The 25297-nt window shown below is 40.0% G+C and overlaps 1 protein-coding gene across 1 annotated transcript in view; it reads right to left on the reverse strand.

Annotated features, from left to right (window-relative positions):
* LARGE1 (LARGE xylosyl- and glucuronyltransferase 1) overlaps nucleotides 1–19783 on the reverse strand; it is a 382380-nt gene extending 362597 nt beyond the window's left edge. Inside the window, exon 1 of the mRNA XM_034403814.3 lies at nucleotides 18598–19783. The gene's annotated coding sequence lies outside the window, so the exon portion shown is untranslated. The remainder of the gene's footprint in view (nucleotides 1–18597) is intronic.
* Nucleotides 19784–25297: the final 5514 nt, after the last annotated feature.

Here is a 25297-nt window from a genome sequence, read left to right on the forward strand (position 1 = left end):
TAAACTATATACATAACATGACAGAAAACACATGCAGAAAATACATTTATTTTATAATGTTTCTGAAACAAGCAGGTAAAATGTATATTGCAGAGCACCTAGATATGCGGAACGGAAATGTAGCCGGACAGATGCTATCGGGTGAACATGGTTACAAAGTAGAATTTAGGATGCTGATAGCACAAGGCATATCCCAATTTTTATTTGTAGTACATATTCCTATGGCCTAAGGTAGTCTTAAACTTACGAAAATTAGGTCTGGAATTTTGGTCATAAATTGCTGGGGTCAAGTTACCACATGACTAGACCTGATTTTACAATGATTTCTTTAATGGTTGTAAGCAAATCATGAGGTTGTTAAAAGACTCAGTGGTCTGGCAAAAAAGGTCACATATCACAATCACGTGACCACAGGATGCTGCATCCAATCATAAATGTGACCCAATTGTCAAGTGCTCAAATTGCAGTGACATGATTGCAGAGGTATTCAATGGTCATAAGAAGGGAGGAGGCTTGTGCTTATATATCAACAACAGCTGGTCCCAGGATATAACTATAATATATAAATTCTATGATAAGTCTTTAATTATCAACTGTAAACCATTTTACTGTGCATGCAAGTTCTCCTCATTTCTACTAATTGCTGTTTATGTCCCTCCACAAGCCTGTGAAAACAAGGCATTACAAATTCCAGCTGACCAGATTATGGAGGCTGAAGCCAAATACCCTGATTCACTGGCCATTATTTTGGGAGATCTAAACAAGGCAAACTTAAGGAAAGAGCTACCAAAATACATACTTTCAGCATGTCAATTGTTCCACTAGAAGCAAGAATACTTTAGACCATTGCTACACAACACTAAAAGATGCTTATCGATCTTTACCACGAGCAGCTGTGGGACACTCTGATCATTGCATGATTCACCTTGTACCTGCTTACAGGCAAAGACTTAAAACCACAAAACCAACCATTAAATCAGTGAGGACCTGGACTGAGGAGGCAAAGTTAAAGCTACAGGCCTGCCTTGACAGCACTGATTAGAATAACTTAGATGAACTCACAGAGACTGTAACATCATATGTCAGCTTCTATGAAGACCTATGTGCACCAACCAGGAACTTGCGAATATACAGTAACAACAAACCTTGGTTCACAGCTAAACTTAAGCAGCTACGTCATTCCAAAGAGGAAGCCTACAGAAAAGGTGATAAAATGCTGTACAATCAGGCCAGAAATGTATTAACAAGGGAGATCAGAGCAGCAAAAAGAAGCTACTCTGAAAAGCTAAAGAATCAGTTCACAGACAAAAGTCAGGAAAAGCTCCAGGCCCAGACAAGATAATTCCTTCTTGCTTAAAAGTCTGTGCTGACCAATTGGCCCCCATCTTCACCCATATCTTCAATAAATCGCTAGAGATGTGCTATGTTCCTTCTTGCTTCAAATGCTCTACTATCATGCCAGTGCTGAAGAAGCCCACCATCAAGGAACTGAATGACTACAGACCAGTTGCTCTAACATCTGTAATTATGAAAACCTTTGAAAGGCTAGTGCTGTTGCACTTGAAAATCATTATGGATCCATTGTTAGACCTGCAATTTGCATACCAAGCAAATAGATCAATAGATGATGCTGTTAATATGGCTCTGCACTACACCCTACAACATCTTGAATCTCCAAAGACCTACGCAAGGGTCCTCTTTGTAGACTTTAGTTCATCATTCAATACCATCATTCCAGCTAGCAGTACCTGAACACACTTGTAGGTGGATCATAAGCTTCCTAACAGACAGGAAGCAGCAGGTGAAGCTAAGCAGAATCACATCAGATACCTGTACAATTAGCACAGCCCCCGCCCCCCAGGCTGTGTGCTCCACTTCTCTTCTCTCTATATACCAACGACTGCATCTCAAACGATCCATCTGTTAAACTACTGAAGTTCGCAGATGACACAACAGTGATCCGTCTCATTCGAGACAATGATAAATCTGCATACAGATGTGAGGTTGAACAACTAGCCTTGTGATGTGACCAGAACAATCTGGAACTAAACACACTCAAAACCATAGAAATGGTAGTAGACGTTAGGAGAAACCCTTCCATACTTCCACCTCTCACAATACTCGCATCCTGGACATAAACTGTTTCAACTCCTACCCTCAAAACGATGCTATAGAGCACTGCACACCAGAACAATTAGACACAAGAACATTTTTTTCCCGAATGCCATCACTCTGCTAAACAAATAATTCCCTCAACACTGTCACACAAGTTATTAAGTCTGCATTACTATTAATCTTCTCATCATTCCCATCACCCATCTCCTCCCACTTATGACTGTACGACTGTAACCTTGTTGCTGTATACTTATGATTTATATTGACTGTTTCCTAATATGATTTGATTGCTTATTTGTTGCCTATGACTTATCATTAAGTGTTGTACCTTATGATTCTTGACGAATGTATCTTTTCTCCACTGAGAGTGTATGCACCAAGACAAATTCCTTGTGTGTCCAATCGCACTTAGCCAATAAAGAATTCTATTCTATTCTAAGTGTGGGTACAGATTGTTAAAGCTCTTTTTCCAAGGCTGTTGTAACTTTGAACCATCCCTAAATGAATGGTTATAAGTTGATGACTACCTGTATTGCAGTATACAAAGTTAGTGTTTTCTTTTACTAAATTATTATTCAAGGTTGTTGGTGTTAAATAGCTCGTGCAGGCATAAATTGGACAAAGATTGCGTTTTAACTGAATACTTTATTTAACTACAACAGACATTGAAACTGCGAACTGAACTGAGGGAAAACAGACAGCACCATAGAAAAACACTTCACTTGTCAGAGCATAACCAATCAGGAACCTCGGATACTCCCGCTTAAAGGAGGCCACGCCTCTAAACCAATCCCAGAGTGGCGTCCCCGGTTGCCGGGGCCTCCAAACACTACACTCCTTCACCCCTGGTTTGAACAGACATAGTCCTTAAGATACTCTGGGGGCCTGCGCAGACAAGATGAACGTCTCAGCGCAGGAGCAGCTGTGGCAGTGGAGGGGGACGGATCGGTATCAGGAGCGGGCATGGCCAGTGAGCCGTCATGGCCTATGGGAAGATCAGTTACTGCAGGTAAGTCTTGGGCGAGACTTGGGCCCCGGGGGCTAGGAGGTGGTGCGTCGTCCACAGGGACGTATGTGGGTGATGTTGCATCTTGTGGGACTACGCCCGGGTCTCTTTCGTTCCCAACTTCGGATAGGGTATCTTGTCGGCCTCTCAGTTGGTCCACATGTCGGCGCCACAATCGACCATCAGTTAGTTGAATCCTGTAAGAACAGGGGCCGGTTACAGCTATCACCCGTCCCGGCAGCCAACGAGGTTCACCCCCAAAATTTCTGGCCTAAGAGCAAAAGGAACATGGCGTGGCTTAAGCCTAATCGGGGCTACCTGGAGGTCCAGATTTAGGGAGATGGGAGAACCCACATACTGACCTAGGCCCCCATCAAAAATGTCAGAAAACTCATTGAACAGGCCCCCAAAACTGTTCACGAGTGTGGAGTGAATTCCCGATATCTGCAACCCCAAAGCCCGAAACCAATCCATTCCCAGTAGGCTGGGAAGGAAACCCTTGATCACGATCAAAGGAAGAAGTCCCACAAATCCCTCAGTTTCAATTAAGAAGGAATCCTGTCCCAAAATAGGAATGAAATTCCCCTGGTAGTCCCTCAACTTGACAGGGCAGGGTTTCAAACGTCTCTTCTGTATTGTTGGAATCAGCTTCTTTAACACCCCACATGACACAATTGACTTTGCCGAACCAATGTCCACCTCCATCGGACAGGAGGCACCTTCGATGAGCACAGTCATTGAAAGTTTGTTGCTACTGGATAGTCTGGAGAGGGAAGTCACCTCAGTGATGCGGCAGTCACGCGAAATCGAGAAACATTCCTCCTTCGTGGGACGGCGAGACCTCGGCAAAGCAGTAGGTTTGGGCAGAGATCGGCACGCCCGAGCAATGTGGCCCAGTCTCCCACAATGGCGACAATTTGCAGACCAAAACTGACAGGTCGCTCGTGGATGCTGCTCACCGCAGCTGAGGCATAGAGAGGGTTGAGGTGTTTTTGGCCAACGTTTGTCCTTTGGTCTAGGTTTAGAAGCTTGTAGACGGCTAATTTCGGCTTCCTCATCCGTAGACTTGTCAGAGGCAACGTCCTGCAGGTTCCCAGCAGTAGAGGACAACCCCCTGGAAGGGTAGAACTTTCTAATGTCGGCAGTAGATTTGTCTGACATCTCAGCCGCCTGAGCTTCCTCAATCACGGTCGGAAGATCCAAATTCTTTTTGGAAAGCAAACGTCTTTGCAGCCGGATGTTTTTAACGCCACATACCAGTTGTTCCACTAGCGCGTCATCAAGGTCGCGGTACTCACAATCAAGGGCAGCTGTCTGCAAACGAGCCACATAATGGTTGATAGACTCCCCCTCGTCCTGTAGTACCTGTTGCAGCTTAAAACGATGGGCAATTCGGGAAGGGACAGGGGAGTAATGTTCTTTTAATTTAAGGCGTAGGACGTCCCAAGCAACAGTGTGTACCGGGGTAGGGGCAAACAAAGCCTGAGCGGTCACGAAAACCTCTGGGCCACAAGAATTCAGGAAATGTGCCCTCTTTTTACCTCCGGACAGGTCAGTGAAATCGTTTACTTCTAAGAAGCATTCGAACCGTTCCATATAAGCTTCCCAAACCTCAGTGGATGGGTCAAAAGGGGCAAACGTCGGCAGCGGCATTTGAATTCTTCCTCTCCCTCATCGCCAGTGTTAAATAGCTCGTGCAGGCATAAATTGGACGAAGGTTGCGTTTTAACTGAACACTTTATTTAACTACAACAGACATTGGAAATGCGAACTGAACTGAGGGAAAACAGACAGCACCATAGAAAAACACTTCACTTGTCAGAGCATAACCAATCAGGAACCCCGGATACTCCCGCTTAAAGGAGGCCACGCCTCTAAACCAATCCCAGAGTGGCATCCCCGGTTGACGGGGCCTCCAAACACAACAGTTGGCAGCACAGTAGATTCTGTGTCATGAGGAAAAACTTCACATTATGCCATTCAATAAATTATAATTCAAATAATTTATTAAACAACAGAGATTTGAAGTCAAATTGCAGTCTTATTATTATGACTGTAACATAGGACCAGGTTTTTCTGTCTTGAATTGTATTTAAAATATTTATAACCCCAACTCAACATTTTCTACCAAATATGGTTTATACATAATATACTTAATATAGACAAATGAATAAGAAATCATACACAAAAGTAAAAAAAAATGGAGTGTAACATTAATATTGAATGTTTTACAAAAGAAAGCAGACTTCAATCCCAATACAAATTCAAAACATTTCTTAAGTGGATATGTCATAAACATGGATTCCTTACATCTCAGGTTCAAAAGAAATTATTTCATAGTCAAACACTTCTCAGCTGCTATTTATTTATTAATTTTAGAAATTAAATTTTCTGAGCAATAGAATAGGTATCATTCCTTCACCTATGTAACGTAATATTTAACTAAGGTTACTTACCTGTTGAATTCATCAGCAAGGAACTTTTCCTCCAAGTTCTTATCTATATAACATTTATCATAGCTGAATCTTTTCTAGAATATCATGTCTATGCAAAAGTCATGCAATGTTTGGATAATTTGAGGAAATGAAGTTGTTTGAAATTTTTAGGAGAAGTCAGCAGGCAATTTACATCCAGCTTATTATAGTGATTTTTCTTATCATCTAACTGCAACTCACAAAAATCACACCAAAAAAACCCACATTAAATCCTCTGAACATGAAATAATACATTATTGAAGTCACAGCAGGAGATCTGCTTAGATGGTATTCAAAAAGAAAAGGTAGTTCTAGATCTAGAACAACCACCTTTTTCCATTACAAGGTTATAACTAAAGAAAAGGGAAGATACATTTTTATACATTTTGTGGATTCTTTTTTATCCACAATCACAAAAGGAATAAGGAAAGGATGCTTGTCTTCATTTATTGTTCCTTTTTACAACAGTAGGAAGCATTAATGCCAAAAATATGTCCAAAATACAAAAGTGAAGATGTAAGATAAATGTTTATGTGCAGTATTAAAAATGTATAGCAAACAGCATTACCATTACCAAAACAACAATACATTTCCTCAGAGTCTTAACTGGCACTGGTTCATGCTAATATCTTATTTCAATTTAATTTTTCTTTAGTTTTAGAACTTACTTTAGTTTTCTATTTGCATTATCAGACATATCTGTCTTTCTAAGCTGGGTAGACACATTTGTCTTTGCATCATCTAGACAACTAGTACTTGTCTGCTGTCTCTATCCAGATGACAATATGTGGCCACTGTGACTTTTTCAGGAAAATGGACATTATTTGTTACATCATCAAGTCCACTCAAAATCTGTTGACTCCTGTCTACAGATAATTCCCTATGTGAAATGTTTTTGGCATACCTATCATATACCCCTTAATCATTCCAATTTTATTTTATTTTCCTGGGCAATGAATATAACACTGTTTTAGGATTATAGCTAAACGTTTGTGTCTTTCTGAATCAGTGTATGGATACCATAGAAGTCAAGATGGTTTGCAAAGATAGAAAGATATATAGAGGTATAGTAAATGATATTGGTATAGCAGTGTTCCAATATTTAAGGGGCTGTCACAGAGAGGAGGGTGATCAAGCTATTTTCCAAGGCACCTGAAGGCCAGACAAGGAATAATGGATGGAAACTGACCAAGGAGAGATTCAACCTAGAAATAAGAAGAAATTTTCTAACAGTGAGAACAATCAAGCAAGGGAACAGCTTGCCTTCAGAAATTATGGGAGCTTCATCACTGGAAGCCTTCAGGAAGAGATTGAACTGCCAATTGTCAGAAATGGTGTAGGGTCTCCAGTTTGGGGGGGGTTGGACTAGATGACCTACAACAGTGATGGCTAACCTTTTTGCCATCGCGTGCCAGGAAGGGGGGACATTTGCGTGTGCATGTGCCCAACCCATAATTCTATGTGTCCCACCCCCGCGCATGCGCGCGTGACCCCCCACCCTTGCACACGATGGCCCTGTAAACCCATTTTTCTTTCTCACATGGCTCCAGATCCTCTCTATGAGCCTAGGGAGGGTGAAAACAGCCTTCCCCACCCCCTCGGAGACCCTCTGGAGGCCAGAAACGACCCATTTCCCAACTTCTGGTTGGACAGGAAGTGACTTTTTTCCTGTCCCCAGCCACCAAAGCTTCCAGGGGCAGGAAACAGAAGGCCTGAAAATCAGCTGGCCAGCGCGCCAGAGATGAGCTCGTGTGCCCACTGATATGGCTACACATGCCACCTGTGGCACGGGTGCCATAGGTTTGCCATCACAGACCTACAAGGTCCCTTCCAACTCTGTTAATCTAATCTAATCTAATCTAAATTTAGCTTTGTTTCCTTTTCTTTTTCTTATCTCATCTTTTTAATGTCTTTGCTTATTCTTTCACATTCCTTTACCATTTTTTGCTTACTCTTGCTTAGTCCAAACAGAAAGTTTCAATGTGTACACATGTTTAAATGCTTATAAAATATACCCCAACAATTCATGTTTTCCAAGCTCCCAAAGCCAGATCCAAAACTCAGAGGGTAATAAATTCCATTCAAGTGAACTGAATTATTTATGAATTATTATGTTTCAATTTGTGCCGCATGACAATTCACACTATAATTATATTGATTATATAAAATGTGTATCATTTTCAGTTTCCTGTTATGTTCATAAATCAGCAAAAGAAAAAACGTAAGAATATTATTATATTTCACAGCCAGGACTGTGTTTTTTGGAAGCAACGAACTATTCTTACTGTGACCTCCAATTTCCAGAACTATAAAGCAGATTCAGAAGACGCAATTTCCAGACAACAAGAACCAGGGTATAATTCAAGAAACAAAAGACCCCAAAATCAATTTATAAAATTGCAGTAAATCATATCCTTATTTTATTCTTCTGTATTCTGGTATCAACTGTGAAAATTTGAAGCAACTGTGGACTTTCAAAAGCTGCTTAGCATAAGGAATCACTTATATGACAGGATTTAAGTCAGACTGAGTCTTGAGATCCTAAATAGTAAGGTTACAAAACAGTAGTCCTCACAATAGGGACCAGAATTTCCATTGCTTAAGGAATGTGGTTGTTAAGTAAGTCATGCCCAATTTTACAGCCATTTTTGCCATGTTGTTGTTGTTTAGTTGCAAAGTCATGTCCGACCCATTGCAACCATTCCATAGTTTGGAATTGGAATGTAAACTGACCTTTTCCAATCCTTTTTTTGCCATGGTTAATAGGCAAATCACTGCGGTTATTAAGTGAATCATATGGTCATTAAACAAGCTCGGCTTTCCCCATTAACTTTGTTTGTTAGAAGCCAGCTGGGAAAGTCACAAATGCTGAGCACATGGCCCTGGCTGAAATGCTGCAACTTCTGTAAATACATGCCAGTTGCCCACCTCCCAAATTTTGATTTTGTGACTGTGGGGATGCTGCGACTGTCCTAACTGTGAGAACTGGACAACACTTTTTCCAGTGTCATTGTAACTTTGAACAGTTGCTAAATGATTGATTGATTGTAAGTCGAGTAATACTTATAATCATGCTTTCCTTTAATATTGTTACTGTTATATAAAGAAAAGTTAAGTTTTTAATTGTTTGTTCTGCTTTTAAGGAACAAAAAAATCTAGAATCTGTTATTGGAGAAATCATTCTACATGTAGTGATCATTTTCGTTCACACCTACTACCGTGTAGTTAACTGTGATCTGTCTTTAAAATTGCTCCTTTACACCTTTTATCAACCCATGAAGCATTGGTAAAACGGCATAGCAGAAACAGAAAAGAGGAATTGCTATAAGGAAACATCACCTTAGCAATAATCATCCTTTCTCTTTTGCTTCCAAGCTGGTAAAAAGGAGCAGTTTTGCTTCCTCCTTTTTATAAGATGTGTTAGACATACAAATAGTGCTGAGATGAAGATAAAGATTGGCCTAAAGGTAGATTATATCAGAAAGGTAATAATGGCTCTATTGTGAAATGTCCAATGAAATCCCTCTAGAGATAAAAATCGTTTGAGTGCTCTTTTCCATGTGAAAGAAATCATCTACCTTTCATTTTCCAAAGCAGTTCTGGAAAGGAGAGACGCAATAAAAAGCAAACAGAATAGCAGATATGTAAGATATCTGATTATTATCATTAAGATTTTTCTTCAGAACCAGATCCAACCTATGCTGTAGGAGATAATTCTGTATCTAACACTATAAGAGCCATGGTGGCGCAATGGTTAGAATGCACTATTGCAGGCTAATTCTGCCGACTGCCAGCAGTTTGATTCTCACCGACTCCAGGTTGACTCAGCCTTTCATCCTTGTGAGGTTGATAAAATGAGGAGCCAGACTGTTGGGGGCAATAGGCTGACTCTGTAAACTGTTTAGAGGAAGCTATAAAGCACTGTGAAGTGGTATATTCAATTTCATTGTACACATGTTGTGCATTGACAATAAACATTTGATTTGATTTGATTTGATTTGATGTAAGTCTAAGTGCTATTGCTATTACAAATAACACTTCTTCAAATGCCCACCTGACAACAAAGTTTTCAGAATTATCACATGACCGGTTTGCTCACTAGAATCCATTAATCTAAGCATGTAGAATAAAAGTAATTTCTTGGAAAACAGCATTTTGTCTTTCTATTTTACCAACAACAACAAAAAAAAAGACTTCAAAGATGAATTAGATGAATATTAAGATTTTTTTAAAAAACATAAATTAAGAGAATGCCACTTCAGGAATAGAAGGCAATGATAGGTTTTCAAATATATATATATATCCATGGAAGATAATCTTTAGTTGCTCAGAAAAGTAAGTTTTAATAAAATTTCATAGGCACACAAATATTAATCTGATTAGTTTGCCACATTCTATGTAATGTGTGTGAACTACAATTTAGAGAGAGAGAGAGAGAGAGAATGCATAGAATATGTAGAATCTGCCATTAGCTTTGAGATGTGTTATAAACTCTTGAAGGTTAGCTCAAGTACCCCTGGGATAAACAGTAAAGTGTTACACTGCACTTGATCCCTGAGAGAGAGAAGTGTAATTTGTTGAAGTTATTTGTCTTCTGTAAAACACACAAACTCTCCCATGTTTTGGAAAATTGTTCAGAAAGGCTTTGAGAAAGGAGAAAATTCTTGACTATCCTTTATAAAAACAAGCAATTTTTTTTTAATCCTACGTGACCTAATGAACATTAAACATTGGCAAATAATGTAGAGATATAGATGAAAGAAAAATGCAACTTTATGCAGCATCAAACAAAATTATAATTTCCAAAATTATGGAAAGTAGCAGCTGTACTTCACTGGTCAAACCCACCTTGAGCACGGTGTCCTAGTCACCAAAGTTTAAGGGGATCTAGACAAAATGCACTGCAAGGATACTCAGGGAAACTAGGAGCTAAGTCCTGGAAATAGAGACTGGAAAAACTGAATGTAGTCTTGAAAAGCGAATGAAGAAAAATAGGATGACATACCTGAAGGATATTACTGTATACAGGAGCCAAAACGTGTATTTTAACATTCCAGAAATGAAGACATGGAATAATGGAATCAAATTACAGGAAGACGGACTGTGAATGAATATAAGAAAAGAAGATCTTTTTAATATTAAAAATAGTTTGGGAGTGGAACTAATTCTTCAAGGTTGTGGTAGAATTCATTTAATTTCACTGAATGTATTCAAGAGGACAAATACTCATCAGAGATGCTTTAATTTGTATTTCTGCACCAAGCAGGATTGGGTTTACTGATTTAAATGGTCCCAAATATCTTTAAATTCATAAGTACAACACAAGACTCTTAAATAGGTGAGACTAAAGTTATGTGACATAGTAGAGTCACAGATTGTTCTTAACAATGGATGCCAAGAAACTTATGATGCCTCCACAAAATTCTTAGCATATGGTATTTTGAAAATCACTCCATCTGAACAAGATCTCATTTTGTTTACTTTGCCTACTAGTAAGACCTTCCCATGAATTTGTGAAATCCTTTACAGAAATATCACTTTAGAACTTAAGAGAAATTGTATGAATATTTGCACCACATTGTTTCAATGCCTATGAATCTTATTATTAATTACATTTTATACACTGAAATTGTGTTTTAAGTAATTCAGTAGGAACCAGTTGGTATCAATTAAGGTTAAGGTTTTACCTTTCTAAAAGGGATGACATGGAATAATGGATTCAAATTACAGAAGAACAGACAATGATTGAATATTAGAAAATAAGACCTTTCTAATATTAAAAGTAGTTTGGGAGCAAATCATAAGAGTGTGAGTTCTTGTCTCCCACCTTAGATATAAAGCCAGCTAGGTGACATTGGCTAGTAACTTTCTTTCAACCCTAGGAAGCAGGCAATGGCAAACAGCTTTTGAAATCTTCCCAAGAAAATCACAGTGACTTGTCCAGGCAGTTGCACGGAGTCAAAAAAACAACAACACTGGCTTTAAGACATGCACACACATACTTTATAATAAAAAAACTAATGTTATTGATCTAAAACAACTGAAACAAAATCAATCATGTCATTCACTAAAAAACATCACAGATGTATTTTTAACCCTATTTAAAGACCAACAATTTATCCCCAATCTTAGCAGACACAAGAAACTTCAGGAATACACATACATAGAGAAGGCCTCACATCATATATGTGTAATTCCCCAAACAATTATGAAAGTGATCCAAAAGTATACTTCACTTTGGACGACTTTGGCTAAAATAATTTTTAAAAGATAATTACAAGCATTTACTATAAGAAAGAGAAAGTATTTTTATTCTTCTCTTTCTATTCCTAATCATATAAACTTCAAACCAGGAAGAGGGGAGGTCATGGTGGAATTATCAGTATGTCTGAAGCTGGGTTCTTAAACTTTTCTTAAAAATCTAATTAGTCTTATCTTTAAAAAATGAGCATATGGTAATCCTTGACTTGTGTGTCAATATGTGACAATATGATGTCCTTAATGGAGCCTAGAATTTCCACTGTAAGTCATGATGGTTATATATTGAAGTACCCATGTGATCAGACTTGATTTTATGACTTTTTTTTACAAGGGTTATTAAATAAATACAAAGGTTGCTAAGCAAATCAATGTATTCCTATGGGTGTTTTTTGCCAGAAACTGCTGAAAACAGGCAAACAAATGTCATTAACCATGGCCATGTGACTAAGGAATGCTGCAACCTGCTGAAAAGGTGAGCCAGTTGCCAGGATCTGAAATGCAGTCATGTGACTGTGGGGATAATTGCAACCATCAGAACTCCAGAAAGGAGCCATACGGCCTTTGGGGGATTTGTTGTAACTATGAATGGTCGCTAAGTGACCAGTCATTAAACAACTATCTGTATACTCTGCACAAATTTAACTGTGAGATATATAATAGTATTGCTGATTTGCTACACCAACTACAACATACCAAGAAGCCTGATTCTAACAAACTAGAGTTCTTCTAAACCCAATGGAAGACCCATGAAACCTTCTCATGGACTTTAATAGAATTTGCATCAATCCTGAAAGACATAAATGAAGAGCATCAAAACTTGTATTGTATCCAAGATTGAACTGGAAGTCAGCAGAGCATGAAATGCACTAATGTGGCATATATTCACATTGATTGAGTTTTTCCTTGTTATGATGACAGAAATCTTACACGTTGCTGTTGCTTAGCTATGGTTTATACAGTGTCTCTAGGCAGTTAAGCCTGAGAGATGTTATAGATACTACTGTCAATTCTCATTTGCACCAAAACCTAAAGTGAAGACAAGAATATATAGGAGAACCAAGTTGTTATCAAAGAACAAGACATAAAGTATTGGTTTGGCTCAGGTGGAAGATGGCATTTTTGGTGCCAGAAATATCTAATTACCCAAAAGGTTTGTGATTCATAGTGATTGATGGTGATCCAAAATTACCATTAAAATCAGAAGGGAAAAATATAAAGAGACCTCATCTCAATTGTTCTAATTCTATTTTTGCATTTCAGCATGCCCACTCATTAACGCCAGCTTTGGGTTCTCTCACTAATGTCTCTAGAGAATGTATGCATTCACGCTTTATTGTTTTGCCTAGAAAATATTTAAGTTGGAATTTTCTGTAGTTTGCTCATCGGGTTTATGGTTTACATAACTGGAAAGCAAATATCTAACAAGTAATTCACCAGTGGCATGTGGTCAGTACAAAGTATGAGCATTGAGAACAACCAAGTAAGATTAGTGCTTGAAACTTGCATTTCTACATGTTGCTTACTTTTTTTTTACAAATAAAAACAAACAAGTAACACCACCACCCCCAATCAAATTTCATAACAGAATACAGAATTTCATAGAGCTTTTCTGGTCAAAATAATTGCTTATCCTATAAATACATTTTATCTAATAATCTAATACTATAAAGAATGTTACCTACATACACTTGTTTTGAATAATCTGGTGTGGCCAACTTTTGTGGGTCGACAAAAGCAACTTCACAATGATTGCAGATTCTTCTTTAGAAACAATGGCGTCTAAAATGCACTGTTAAGTACAAAAGTGACCTCAATGTTTATATATTCTATGGATGCATCCTAGACACAATTTAGTAGAACACAAAACAAAATTTTCCCTTACCTAAAAATGAAGTACAGCTACTTCAATTTAAAAATATTAGCCTCAATGAAACATTTTAAACCTAAACTTTAGTTTATAGTTTATGATCCTTGTACAGAGTCAAAGTTTGTAATCAGGGAATTAATCCTCCATCCCAAATTATCCATCAGTCTTTTTCTACCACCTGAATTCACACATAATGTATTTAATGTGAACGCATTTTTTGTTGAAAAAAACTATAAGCATTATGGTTTCAAGAATACTAACATAGCCAATTAAACGAATCATTTTATGGCCACTCTTGTCTAGTATCAATTTAGCCCAATATCTGGGCTCCAAGATACATAACTAAAAAGGACAATTATCAAAATTAGATTTTGACAGCTAATATGGAAATACTTCTATTTCCATATTGTAAGAACATAGATATCTGTGTAACAAGAAATGCTCAGATGATTAGGCAAATTTGTAGCACTGTGCATTGCTGCAGAATACATAAGAACATTTCATTTCCACAAGAGACACACAAAGTAACAGATGCTGAATAAAACTCACAGAAGAGATAGTTCTGGGCACCAACACAATTTATTTATGAAGAAAATTACTTTTCCTACGTGTAATGTTCTAATAATAATCACTTATTATCAAACACACACATACACACAGAGACATATGTATGTATGTATGTATGTATGTATGTATGTATGTATGTATGTTTCAATCCCTCTAGTACATTTGTAAATTCCATGTTAGTCTGGTCAACATTGTATTTAGAGAAATTTTAGAATTCCAATAAAGTTCAATAGCTTGCATACAGAGTACCTAGCATTCTAGTATTCAGCCCTATTCCAGTTCTCTTTCATGTATACTCCTTCAACATCTAAAAGGATTATTAAATTTCTGTATAATGAAATTTCAAATCTAACATATATATTATTTTTTAAAAAAACAGACAGGATATCTGCCATTTTCTTAGCTATTAGTTTTACCTTCTAGCACTACTAATATTAGTACATATTCAAGTATATTCCAGTGCATTCCCAAAGTATAGCTATTTTAAGTATTTGCTAATCAGAAAGCCAGTATGGTGTAGTGGTTAAGGCATCAGACTAGAAACCAGAAAGCTCTTGAGTTCCAGTGCCGACTTGGGCACAAAGCTTGCTGGTAACCTTGGGCCGGTCACTTTCTCTCTGCCCTAGGGAAGGAAGGAATGGTGAGCCACCTTTAAAAAAAACTTTGCCAAGAAAATTGTAGAGATTTGTCCAGACAGTCTCCAAGAATCAGACGATTGAATAGAAGGGGGGAAAACTGCTAATGCATGACATCAGCCAAGACATTCAGCCAAAATAATGATTCTAGGCAGGACTCAGGAAGAAAAAAAATGGGGGGAAATGCACTAGCCTTAATATAGATGGCATAACTTGTGCACCTTCAACCGCAAAGCTGCCAAGTCAATTACCTATCAATGACTATGCAGCCACTGCAGATTTTTACCTGCCCTTTAAGCCTTATTTAATGTGATCATTTAAGCCTTAATGATCCCATAAGTAACCAAAGTTGTGATCCCATAAGTAACCCCCCCCCAAAAAAGTCAAGGTGGTAGGAATTCCTGAACTTACTTAATTTTAAGTTAGATTTTTCTATCAATTTTATTAAACTTTGGGCTCATTGTAGTTACTTACTAGATTTCCAATGTACTGGGAGAGGCCAAGAATAGCAACAATAGTAATTGTTCTAATATATTGCTGAATAGAAGATTGAAGAATACAAATAGCAATTTACTCAGCACTATTGCTATATAAAATTAAAATGTTATTCCAATGGCGTACTCCCAGGTGCTTCTTGAAACTACAGGGGAAAAGTAAGCATCCTTTGGTTCATTTATTAAAGTTTCTGTATTTCTTAGGTACAAAGATGATAAAGAGTAATTTATATGACATTTTGAGTACAGAGTGATTTATCATTCATCTTATTCAGATGCATGTCCTCTTAGCTAAAAGGGTCATCATTATCTTTAACAGCTAATATACTAAGATTCCAGAGAGTACAGTGCATAACTCCTTGTACTTGATCTGAATTACCATCACATTCACACTCACTAACACATTTAATTTAGCATTTCCATTGCCATATAACTACATCCTGAAATAATTACTCAAACCTCTTAATTTTACTAAAATTAAATGGAAGCCTAAGAGAACTCATAATTGGAATCAAGGCCAGGGAGACAATCTCTATTTATCTGCTTACAAATCAATCCTGATTTAAAGACTTATCTGAAAATCCCGGTGGTCACTTCAGTTTTCTTTCCCACAAAGTTTGAGAAAACGAAGTCTATAAATATTCTATTAGAAAGCACTGACAACTTGAAAATTTCCAAATATTGCTAGAGAATCCTTTAGAATTTGTGTTCATTTGTGTTCTTGTTGGATTCTTCCCAGCTCTACTTCCAATATTTAAGATAAAAATTGAATAATAGCTTTCCAGTCCAAAATGCCCATATCATTTGCCTACAACACTGCAAATCGTATACCACTCTAACTTGGCACACTGAATTCAAATCTCAAGATGGTCAAGGCAAAACAACACAATTCCCACATATTTATCTCATAGCAAATTCATTAATCTAGCTGAATTTATGCAAAGTGAGTTTACTTAAGATCAGACTTAAGAGTCACTCAATAACTCTTGAGTTATTTTATTTGGTGAACAAAGTGAAATACATTTTAAAAAGTTAGCTCATTATATTAAAAGTATACTATAGTTATGCAACACTGCTTAGCATGCTAAGTTAATGATTTTACATCTTAGCATCTAGCTTTGTCTATCATATTCCATTCTAAGCACATAAGGCAAAGAATAATATGAAAAGAGAAATTCAGGGCTAACTGCTCAAGATTTTACAGCTGTTTAATTAAAACATTTTCACCTATGCCTCCAGAATCAGTCAACTATGACAAAAACCTTTACTTGCTGTCTTTAATGATAATACAAAAAGAGTCTTCATTAAGAAATGTTTTACACAGCCAAAAGAGGTCTATATCAGATAGATGTGGAATGCAGACTATAAATTAGGAATATTTATAGCAATACTTAAAGAAAGCCTTGACAAACTTCATGTTACCTCTACAGAGTCAATACATTGTTTATTTGTTCCCCAGGGAAACGAACTTAATGAATTAAATGATACAATACATAGACAGTGTAACAACAAAAATCTGTTGCAGAAATGTAAGCAGTGTATAATACCCCCCCTTTTTTCAATTAAATAGTCATCTAACATTGTACTTAATGAGTTGAAAGCAATCCATTCCTTGAAAAGATCCCATTTAACCACATTGTCTATTAAGGGAGGAGACTGGCTTTAATAAATTCAGAGAAGACTGAAAAATGTTTACTGCCCATTCATCCTGGAAAAGAAGTGGACACAGCTGATAATGTGACAGCTCTTTATTGAATGTAATCGCTTAAGTCAAAGCAGCCAGAAAGCTTGCTTGTGGAAATGTTGAAGTGACCTTTCTAGCATGCTAATTAACATACCTTCAGGTGTGGATACACCAGCAATTATCTGTAGATAAAGAAGAAGGTCTTTTGCTAGCTGTGCCATTTTAAACAAAGGGTAGAATATAATTCTGATGTAAAAGGAAAGCTTTCAAGTTAATCAAAGCTGTCCACTGGATATTTTATTACATGTATTAGTATTTCTGTAGATCACAGATAATTCTTCCAATTACAGTTAACATAATAAATTATTAAAAATGTATGCCTCATTTGGCAAACTGATGCTTAGTTAAGGATGCCCATGTTTATGGACAAACTGCACATTTGTTTCTAAATCTTCATCGGCTTCATCTGTATCTTTATTTTAGGGCAAATTTCTCTTTTTTCTCAATGCCTAAGACATGTTTCACCTTCTCTCATATTAAGAAACTGGCTCAAAAATTACGTATTTGTATAAATACTGAGATTAACAGGAATTTCTACTCTAACTGTAAACATGTTCCTCTTCGCTATTCCACCTTCTAATCCCTTTTTATAAAAGTGGCATATAATGCAATAGTGATACTAATAGGATTCTAACACTCCCCCCCTACCTCTCCCCCGCCATGCTGTCATGCAGTCTGGACTCTACAGTGAAAATATCTGATTGAGGTCAGTGAGGAGATTTAAAGTCTCACTAATAAGTTGAAATCTTTTGTGTTCAGGGTGAACACTTCCAGAATATCCAAGTATTATGGGGGGGAAAAAAGTCCACTTCGCCCAACTTCTTCACTTACAAAGTCTCCTGAAACAATCTTTTCAATGACAGGTAACAAGTGACATTTCTCCCAACTTTTTAAAGTCCCAGATCCAGAAACAACATTTTTTTTTAAAAAAAAAAAAGTGAAAAGCAGTCAAAAGTTACTTTTTCTACGGAGGAATTTCAATCTTAACACAAGTGCCTTAAGTTCCAAATAAAATCTAGGGTTTCTTTGTCAGCTACTGAAAAAAGGTACATCCTCTACTAGTGAACGTTTTGCAGTTGCTCTGATCCTGTGCAGATCCATTCAGATTTGGGATACTTATTCCCAAGGATGCAGTGCGTTCCTCAATGTTATAGGTACAATAAACCACTTTATTTTGGATCCCTTCAACAGAGCATCAGCCTTAAAGCTACAATTCTACCAGACCCTTGGAGAGAGGGAGTGCATAGAAAGCACATCTCCTTCTACAGAAATATTGTGCGGGATCGGAGTGCGCGAGAATTTTAAAGGGAGGGGGGCAAAAAACAAAGAATCGGGGGGGGGGAGAGAGAAAAAGCGCTCCCCTTTTCCTCCTTCACCACAAAGCAACGCCAAGCCGATCGAGCATCACCGCCCAAGCCCTGAGCAACCCCTTACCTTCTCTGTGGTTGCTGCTGCCGCTGCCGCCGCCGCGGAAAGCTCTCAAGTCTTTGCCAGTGGGGGATCCCCGGGTGACACTGGCCTTTTCTAAACCGGGTGGTTGTTTTGCTCCGCCGTAGGAACTCGCCGGGCGAGCAGGGGGCAAGCCCCTCGTCCTGGTCCGGCTTTAATTCGCTGGAGACGCTGCGAAGCGGGGAGGGGGAGCTGCCACAGAAAACAAGGCTCCGCTCCAAGTGAGCCCGGCGCTGCGGGGTCCCTCCAGCGGTCCCAGGCTGGGGAAGCTCCGGTCGGCCCAATTTGGGTGAGATCAGCGGAACTGGGGGGGTGGGGGTGGGAAGCGGGGAGGAAGAAGACTTGGCAGAATCAGGCACCCCCCTCTCCCCGGCTGCCTCTTCAGGGCCTGCCCGCTCCGTCTTTCTCCATGCTGCCTGGGGGAGGCAACTCCCTAGAGCCGGCCGCGCGCCCCTCCCCGAGCCGCACCGAGGCCCCCGCCGGCGTCGGCCCGCGGGACCCCGAGGTGGCCGGGGCAGAGGCGGGTCTGCCAAGCTCCGCCGCGGCCTCCCCGGGGCCTGCAGGCACGCCTTGCGGGGAACGCCAGGCCCGGCTGTGGTTTGGCGAGGTTGGCGGGGAAAGCCCCCCGAGAAGACCGCGGGCGACTAAAGAGGAAGAGGTGGCGGCCCGGCCTGGGGAGCCGCGCTGCGCTTGGGGCTGCTGCCTCGGCTTCACTCACTCCTTCACTCTCTTGGTCGCCGGCTGGGCTTTTTCTCAGCAGCGCCCCGCCGCCGGTCCAAATGCCACCATGCCAGCAGCCCAGCGGCCCCCTCTCCACAGGGGAAGGCGGGCTCCCGGGCGGCGCTTAGCAAGCCTGCTTACTGCCCTGGGTAGCCTCTCTCGCTTGCGGGGAAACCGAGTGAAAGCGGCGGCAGCAGCGCCGCCGCCGCCGCCGTTCCCTCCCTCCTTCCCTCTTTCCCCTCCTCCTCCTCCTCCTCCTCCTCCTCGCGGGTGATGCCAAGAGACTCCTCGCCCTCGCGCCCACCCGGCCTCAGGACGGCAGAGGAGCGAAGAGCCGCGGCTCAAGGCAGCTGTAGCCACCGAGGCTCTGTGTCATCTCTGTCCGCGCCGCGGGCTGCGAAGAGGCGAGGCGGGGCCAGGCCGCCGACATACACGCCGCCCAGTGACAGGCGGCGCACGAGGGCCCAACCAGGAGAGACCCCCTGCTGCAGAGGCCCACCCCCTCTCCCGCCCCCCGCCCCCTCCCGTGTCTCCTTCATCCGCTCCGGGAGAGCGAGCCAGAAATGGGAGGGAGCGAGCGAGCGGCCGGCGCCAGGGCGACCTTTGCTTCCAGTTGCGGGAAGGAAGCCCCTTTCTTTTTCACGTACCGGGCTGTTCTAGGATAAGACCTTTCCTTTAAGGTCGCCCGGCTCTGCTCCTCCACCCGGCTCCGCGGTTGCCGTCGATGAGGAAAAAACCTGGTCCGTGCCAAGTACCCAAAGCGAACAAGTGCGCGCGGTCTCACGCCTGCCCTCCCTACTCGGAGAGCGCCGCGGGATTCCCCACGGACTACCTGTGGCGAGATGATCGGTGCAAAGGGCTCATGAGGAACACAGGGGTGGGGGGCTGTTCTAGATCCAAAGCTCCCCAAAGGGGCCGGGAAAAGCGTCCCGAATGTATGGTTTCGCTGCTCGTTCCGAACTCTCGGCGCCGAATTTCAGAAGCGGCGCGCGGCGCTAAAGACTCGCATCCTAATTTCTCCCTCCTACTTTCCCATCCCGAGGAAGGTAGCGCGACTAAAAGTTTGCAAGGAGATGTTGCGGGGGGGAGACTTTTATCACTTCGAGGTGCATCTGACAGTTTCACATTTTCAAAAAAAAAAAAAGAAGAAGAAAAGAAGAAAAAGAAGGCTGGGTAATCAGATTCCAGAGCGAAACAAGAAGCTGACTTTTCACTGAAGCCAGAAAGTAGACCCTGGCAAGCTGATGCTTCTGTTTTAGTTTCATAAACCTTTTGTGCTCGTCTTGTGGTCTTCCCAGTTTCCATGGGGACTCCTCTGAAACTGGCACTTCGTGGGTTGTGTTCTAAACGAATGATCTCTTCCACACTCCCTCTTTCTCCATGCGTACATATGCACATCACCCGCAGTACTGGGTGTGCTTAGAGACATCCATGGAGCCACAATTCCCACACCCTGCACTGTCTCGGCCATGGTATGTCCCTCTATCGTTTTGTTTTGTCTCATGATGTTTCCTTCATCACATCCATAAACTATATCTGAGGCAGCTTCAACTCATCTTGAGCCGATTATACATTAACAGAGTTGGAAGGGACCTAAGTCATCTAGTCCAGGGGTCTCCAACCTTGCCAATTTTTTATGACTTGTAGACTTCAATTCCCAGAATTCCTCAGCCAGCACGTGCTGGCTGAGGAATTCTGGGAGTTGAAGTCCAGAAGTTGTATCGTTGCCAAGGTTGGAGACCCCTCATCTAGTCCAACCCACCCAAGCAGGGGACCCTACATCATTTCTGATAGATGGCAGTCCAGTCTCTTCTTGAAAGCTTCCAGTGATGAAGCTCCCACAACTTCTGAAGGCAAGTTGTTCCATTGGTTGTTTGCTCTCACTGTCAGAAAATTTATCCTTATTTCCAGGTTGAATCTCTCCTTGTTCAGTTTCCATCCATTATTCCTTGTCTGGCCTTCAGGTGCTTTGGAAAATAGCTTGATCCCCTCCTCTCTGTGGCAGCCCTTCAGATATTGGAACACTGCTATCATGTCTACCCTGATCCTTCTCTTCATTAGACTAGCCATGCCCAGTTCCCGCAACCGTTCATTGTATGTTTTAGCCTCCAGTCCCCTAATCATCTTGGTTGCTCTTCTCTGGTTGCTAATCATCTTGGTTACTCTTTCTACAGTCTCAACATCTTTTTTATAGTGTGGTGACCAAAATTGGATGCAGTATTGCTTCCCTTTTAAGGAACAGATTGCTACATTTTTCACAGGACTAAGGCTTCTTAACACATTTCAGGACCCATTTGGTCAGGGTCATCATTAGATGACTTCCTATGGATGGAATCGATTCTGAACTTACTGGTCACCTAGGAGTGGTGTGAACATTCTTCCTCCTCTGGTGTCCTTGAGAAATGGTCTTCCAGAGCCGCTCCACTGTGGGCAGTGGGGGAATTATTTCAAATTGGCTACTTCCAGTATGTCTGCCAGTGGACCAGACATAGTTGTAATAGTGAAAATAGCTGCACAGTGAAGTGGAAGAGGGACCCTCAGAGCTTTCTCTCTGCTACTTCACAGCACTTTTCATGCCCAACAGTTGTAGTTTAGGCTGCTTTTAGACATGGGCTCAGAACTATTCCAAAAGAGTATTATTCTGCAGCTTCTGCTGGCAAGTTATCTTCGAATGTACCTGCACAAAACACATGTGTAAAAACAGAACAATTTTTGGCAGATGGCCAACTAGCCAAGAGAGTGGTTGGTGGGTGTTTTCCAGCCAATTGATGTTCAGTAGGAGGAGAAAGATAGCCAGGGATATCCAGAAATGCCTATCTTTAATTAGTCCTGTACACCATAAATAAGGAAAGCACCATTTGTTGGTATCATGCCGATGGGAGGATAGTAATTGCCTGTGGGAACAGCATATTTTATGCTTCTGTAGTTCTCTGCCAGCTCAAGCACTTTAACATGGGTGGAAAGAAGAAATCTGGTTTATATTTGGAACAGGCTGATTTCAGACCTTGAGGCCATATTTAAGTAAGTTATGTTTATCTTAAAACTTATCTTCAGGAGATTTATTCAAAGACCCATCCCTACTTTAATTCATAACCTCAGTATTATTCCCTAATATTTTCAGTCTTATCTCTTAATGAGGTTGGCTCATCTCCAGTCAATAAGTGAAAACAGCCTTATGTGGTCACTTAATGTACTATAATATAGGTAGTTTGGTTTCCCCCAAACTAAATCTTCGTTATCCACCACAGATTCGAGGTATATAAAGTCAATTGACTTTATATTCCATATTGACTTGTTATATTCCATAACAATATTTGGATGTTTAATAGCTAACTTGTTGCCGGGATGTCCAGAGTTGTTTTGGAAATGTTGAGAAGGATGGCCCTGTGTCATCTCATCTTATCAAGATCAGTTCTATGGTTCTAAATGACATGGATAGATGCACAATCATGGAAGGTTTGTGTACCTTCTTAGAGGGGCTATTTCTACTCTAGGGTTTCTAATTATACTTTTCATTTTAGATGATTGGGAAACATATTTCCCTAGTTTCTTTTCTTCACATTCTCTGGAATTTCTGAGAAACTCAAATGGGTATGGCAAGAGGAACAGAAAAAAACTGCCATGAAGATTTTTAAAACTTATAGAATTGCATAACAATAGCTCCACTTACTCATGCTGCAGTAATCCAATTGGTGGACATTTTCCCATTAGTAGTAATATGCTTAGGGAGAAGGGCAGCAAACCCAGTGGAGAAAACCAATCATTTTGCCTGTAACATCTGGCATACACATAAATCATGACAATAGGATTCAGTAAGGAGTCACAAGAGGGACAGAGTAGGGATTGGTAATGAGGATGGCCAGTTGATAATAACATTGGTTTGTGGCAACACAATGGAAGGTGGATAGTCTTTTGACTTACAAGTATCTCTGGAACTAACCTCACATTACAATTTTAGGAAGATATCAGGAATGGTGTTTATCCATCCAACAAAGTTTTATCTAATTAGTTACCTTGAATCATGAAGTGGGCTGCAAATTAGTAGTAGTTGTAGTTGTAGTAGTAGTAGTAGTTTCTCCATAAATGTTTCTTTCCCAACACCTGCCTGTTTTCTGTTGACTCAAATGTGTCCAACTGAACCTAGTACCTGATCATGTGGAACAAGATGTTCTCTTTGTATTGGAGTCCAATGTTCTATTCAGTAAACATGCATGAAGTCATGTGTCTTCTGGGGAGGAAGGAGATGAGGGTAAATGAAATCTATCATGATGGAAATTGCTTCATTTTGACATTAAGTCATTTTGGGATCATCCTAGTTTCTAATAGTCACGAGGACTGCCAATAAAATTAAGTATGCATGTTTACCCCCATCCCACCCACCCACCCAAAGTCTTTTGTGTATTGTGTCACTGTGATGGGAGTGTTCCTGGGAAGAATGAGGGAAGAACCCAGAAGGATATCAAAGTATCCCAAACAGGGGCACCTAAGGTGTGAAGGTTATCCCATATATCCACTATTTTCAAGGACAACATCAAGAATTGCTTTGAAGTCTTGAACTTCATTAATGGAGAACCAGAGGAACTGTGGGATGAATTTAAGGAAGTCATTAAGAATGAATGTGAAGAAGTTGCCAAAGATAAAAGAGAAGAAAGCAAACTAGATGTCAGAACAAACTGGAATTTGATTAGAGAAACCAAAGCCAGATAAAACAAAAACCTCAAGAAGAATCTTCACACAGAATTTCACAGAGTTGTTAAAAAAGAGAAGAAGCAGTATTACAACAACATCTACAAGGATTTGAAGATGGGAACAGGCATGGAAAAACAAGGAATGTTTTCCAAAAGATCTCTGAACTCAAAAAGAAATTCCAGTTTGGAATACAGGACACCAATGAATGGACAGATTCAAAAATATCAAATAAAAATGAAAGGAAATATTATACTATACTATGCTATAAATTAGAGAAGTCAACTCTACTATAGATTAGAGAAGTCAACACCCTATATTGTATACCTTAGAAGATTTTACCTATTTACAAGAACTTGTAGTACTAGAAAATGAAGTCAGATCAGCATTCTCATTGCTGGACAGCTAGAGGAACTGATGGGATATCCACAGAAATATGAAAACGAACAGAATCTGTACAGATCCTAATTAAGTGATGGCAGAAAATCTGAAGAATTACCCAGTGGCTAACAGATGGGAAGAGGTTGATCCACATTCCAATACCAAAAAGAAAAAAAAAAGGTATAACAGAATGTGCAAACTATCTCACAATATCCTTAATTTCACATGCTAGCAAAATAATGCTTACAATCATCCAATGCAGATTAGAGCCTTACATGAAAAAGAAGATGCCAGATGTTCAGGCTGGCTTTAGAAAAAGCCGGGGAACATGAGACGTTGCTGATGCAAGCTGGATAATTGAGAACGCCAAAGAATATCTAAAAGAAGTCAGTATGTGCTTCATTGCATAATTTTTTTTTAAAAAAAGATTTTAGTTGTGTCAATCATGTCAAGTTATAGAATGTGCTTAGAAAAATGGGAATTCCAAATCATCTCAATTGTCCTCATGCAAAATCTGTATGCAACTCAGGAAACTGCAATACAGGCAGAACATGGCGAAGCAGACCAGCTTCAGGTTGACAAGTGAGATAAGGCTGTATACTCTCCCCTTATTTATTCAACCCATATGCTGAATGTACAATAAGGGAAGCTGGATGGGAAGAAGATGAGTGTGGTTTAAAATTGAAGGAAGAAACATCAATAACCTGCGTGATCTGTATGACACTACCCTGGTGGCTGAAAAGCAAAGAATTTGCAAATGCTAACAATACATGTCAAGGGGCACAGTAAAAGAATGGACTAAAATTAATTATTTTAAATGAAATATTTAAATAAAGCCATCTAGAAATAGGCTGCAGACTAGCACTTGGTGGAACAGCCTTCAAAGCCTTGAAAACTT

The sequence above is a fragment of the Pantherophis guttatus genome, chromosome 7 (genome assembly GCF_059756535.1).
Source record: "Pantherophis guttatus breed Tessera chromosome 7, ASM5975653v1, whole genome shotgun sequence".
NCBI classification, from domain to species: domain Eukaryota; kingdom Metazoa; phylum Chordata; class Lepidosauria; order Squamata; family Colubridae; genus Pantherophis; species Pantherophis guttatus.